Source organism: Pteropus vampyrus, unplaced genomic scaffold, assembly GCF_000151845.1.
Source record: "Pteropus vampyrus isolate Shadow unplaced genomic scaffold, Pvam_2.0 Scaffold70, whole genome shotgun sequence".
Taxonomy (NCBI): domain Eukaryota; kingdom Metazoa; phylum Chordata; class Mammalia; order Chiroptera; family Pteropodidae; genus Pteropus; species Pteropus vampyrus.
In genome coordinates this window covers 4362118-4365776 of record NW_011888851.1, presented here as the reverse complement: position 1 = coordinate 4365776, position 3659 = coordinate 4362118, and the positions used below count along the sequence as shown (strand labels likewise).

At 31.6% G+C, this 3659-nt stretch overlaps 1 pseudogene; it reads left to right on the top strand.

The window, feature by feature from the left end:
• The first annotated feature begins 2855 nt into the window (after window positions 1-2855).
• On the top strand, window positions 2856-2973 carry LOC111740946 (annotated as a pseudogene).
• Window positions 2974-3659: the final 686 nt, after the last annotated feature.

The following is a 3659-nucleotide window of genomic DNA, read 5'->3' as shown; positions in this document are numbered from 1 at the left end:
GTATGAGGTTACATGGAAAAGAAAGAAAAGTGCCAGATATTTGACCTGTAAACACTTTTTCTAGAAATATTCTTAGATTTTAAAACATATAAATGCCTGCTAATTGTAACAAATGAAACAATAAAAGTGGAATAAAAACAAGGTAAAAATATCCCCAGCTGACCTCCAGCCTCCTTTACTCCCATACTCTGAGAATAATAGGTTAACAACGTCTTTTATAAATCATATACAGATAAATGGGTCTGTGAAATAATGTCTTTATAGAACCAAAATAGGACCATAGCTTTTTGCAACTTTCTTTTTTCATTTTGTGAAAATGGATTATGAACAGACCTTCAAGATGAGTAGGCAAAGATTTGTAACAGAGTGAAATGCTCAGTCTCTCTGACTCCATCTTGTTCAAGCCTGTGTTGTTTCCATGACCTTTAGACTAATAGCTTCTGCTTAGTATTGCATAGATATATGCTATTAATTAGAGGAGTCCTGCTTGCTGCTTGAGGAGAAAAAGGAAGTATGTATTGCTTACCAAAGATTTGCAGGAACCTTGTGACTGGACTCACATGAACTAGCACAGTCTTCCTCAAACTCTTGCTGGTGCCCAGATGTCTGTGGTGGTCAATCACCTTTGTACCTCTTATGTTCCCTCCCCTTGATGTAAAAAAAAAAAAAAAAAAAAGAAGACTGACTGTACTTTTTAAAGATAGATTTGAGGATTAAGTCTCTCATTTTCTCAGTTGATGACTTCTTGATCAATAAAACTTTCCTTACTCCAAACTCTGATTTTTTGTTTTGGCCTTTTGAAGCATCAGGTACATAAACTTTGGACTGTTAAGAGATTTATTTTATCAATGATGGATACTCAGATTGTTCCCAATGTTGTTATTATAAACTGGTACAAACAAAGAAAAGAATGCACATATATTATTATTTACAGTGCCATCATTTCACTAGAACCAAGCAAAGGGCATCTAAAATTTTAATTTTAATAGATACTGCCAGACTATTTTCAAAAACATTTTGTTAACACTCTCCCATTAGCAATGTGGGTTAAAAAGTCTCTATTTTCTCACATTATTAGACCTGAATGTGATGGGTATTTTATAAAATGTTGCAAATATGATTAATAAAATATGTTATTGTTGTTTTAACTTTCATTTTACTGAGTTTTTCTTTAAAGTGTGGTTAACACTTTTAAAATATTTTTTTCAACCTTTGCATTGTTTCTTCTGTGAATGAACTGTCCATCTTTTTTTGCTAACTTTTATTGACTCTTTCCTTTTTGATTACTTTTCCTCAATTTATAGGATGCCTTTGTATATTCCGGAACCCAGGTTTTGTTTTGTAGTTTATTTCATATGGGTAATTTACTTGTATTATTAATGTTTTACTAGGTATTTATAGTTGTGTTATAATAAGGATGTACATTTAAGAGTACATATAAGAGAAGTACAAGAAAATGTAAATGTACACTTCGCTTTAATGAATTAACAGCAAACACACATCTAAGTAACAACTTCTAGGTCAAAAAATAAATTATCATCAGCACTCAAAATGTCTCCTTCTATGACATCTCCAAATTGCAACCCTTTCTTTCTCCCAAAAAGGAACATTTTTCTTAATTTTGAACACTATATATATATATATTTTGTATGTGTGTGTATTTATTCTTTTTATTGAGAATTATATAAAGGGAATAATACAATATATATTCTTTTGCATCTGACTCTTTGGGGCAACATTATGTACAATCATGCACCCCATAACAACCTTTCAGTCAACAATAGGCCAACATATACAATGGGAGTCCCAAAAGATTATAATGTAGATGAAAAATTTTTATCACCTAGTGATGCCATAACCGTCATAACATAGTACAATGCATTATTCTTGTATTTGTGGAGATGCTGGTATAAATAAACCTACTGCACTGACAGTAGTATAAACGTATAGCACATACAATTATGTATAGTACATAATACTTGATAATGATAATAAAAAACTGTTATTGGTTTCTGTATGTATTTACTATACTACACTTTTTATTGTTCTTTTAGAATGAACTCTTTCTACTTACATAAAAAAATGTTTGCTGTAAAACACTATACTGTGTTATGTTGGTAGTAGCCTCATACATCTTGCGTTTACCACGTTACTTGATTGTATCATTTTCTCTTGTGCTTGGTTTAATCTTGTGTCCTTTTATAATAACAAGCTGTATAAACTTTTATCCTAGGAATAATAGGCTATAGAATACAGATCAGGTGTGTAATAGGTTATATCATCTAAGTTTGTATAAGATACTCTATGATTATACAGTAATGAAATCACCTGACAATACATTTCTCAGAACACATTTCCACTGTTAAGCAGCATACAACTATATTTCAGGTTTATATTACACATATATAGTTATTTTTCACTTCTATTTATCCATTCTATTATTAATGGACATGTTTGTTTTCAGTTTGGAAATGTTACATATTCCATTATTGTGGTTTTGATTTCTATTTACCTAATGCGAGTGGGGTTGAGCATTGTTTTGTGTGTGCTTGTTAGTATTGGCCACTCATTTGTCTTTGGAGAAATGTCTGTCAAAGTATTTTGCTCATTTTTGAATCAAGTTGTTTGGCTTCTTTGTCGTTGTTGAGTTTTAGGAGTTCCATATACACTCTGAATATTAATCCCTTATTTGATATATAATTTCAAATGTTGTCTTCCATTCCACAGGTTGCCTTTTCACTCTGTTGCTAGTGTTCTTTGATGTACCAAAGTTTGTCACTTTTATGAAGTTCAATTGGTATATTTTTGCTTTTGTTGTCTTGCCTTTGGTGTCATATTAAAAAAAATCATTGACAGTCTACAGCCATGCTACCCTGAACAAGCCCGATCCCATCTGATCTTAGAAGCTAAGCAGGGTTGGGACTGGTAGTACTTTGATGGGAGACCACCTAGGAAGACCAGGTGCTGTAGGTATAAAAAATAAAAAAAAATAAGGGATTGTAAGGTGACAAGGTCCTTGCAATCTGTGAGGTCAACCAAGGGTTGCCTCGCCTTAAAAAAAAAAAGTCATTGACAAATCCAATGTCATGAAGATTTTGCTCTATGTTATCTTCTAAGACTTTTACTTTTTTGGTTCTTACTTAGGCATGTGATCTATTTTTAATTAATTTTTGCATATGGTGTCAGGTAAGGGTCGAATTTTACTTTTGCATGTGAATATGCATTTGTTGAAAAGACTACTTTTCCCATTGAATGATCTTGAAAACCTCGTTGAAAATTATTTTACTATATAAGTAAGGATTTATTATTAGGTTCTCTATTTTATTCCAGTGGTCCGTAGATTTGTCTTTATACCAGTACCACACTGTTGTTTTGATTACTGTATCTTTGTAGTAAGTTTTGAAACACAAAAGTGCGAATCCTCCAATTGTTCTTTTTTAAGATTGTTTTAGCTATTTGGTGTTTCTTAAAGTTCCATATGAATTTTTTAAATTTTATTTATTTATTTATTTATTTATTGCCAAAAATATCATTGGAATTTTGATTGGGATTGCATTGAATTTGTAGGTCAATTTGATAAGTATTGACATTTTGCAGGACATTTGGTTCATGGAAACATCTGGTCCATACCAAAAGGTCCTTGAAATTTGGTCCTGTCC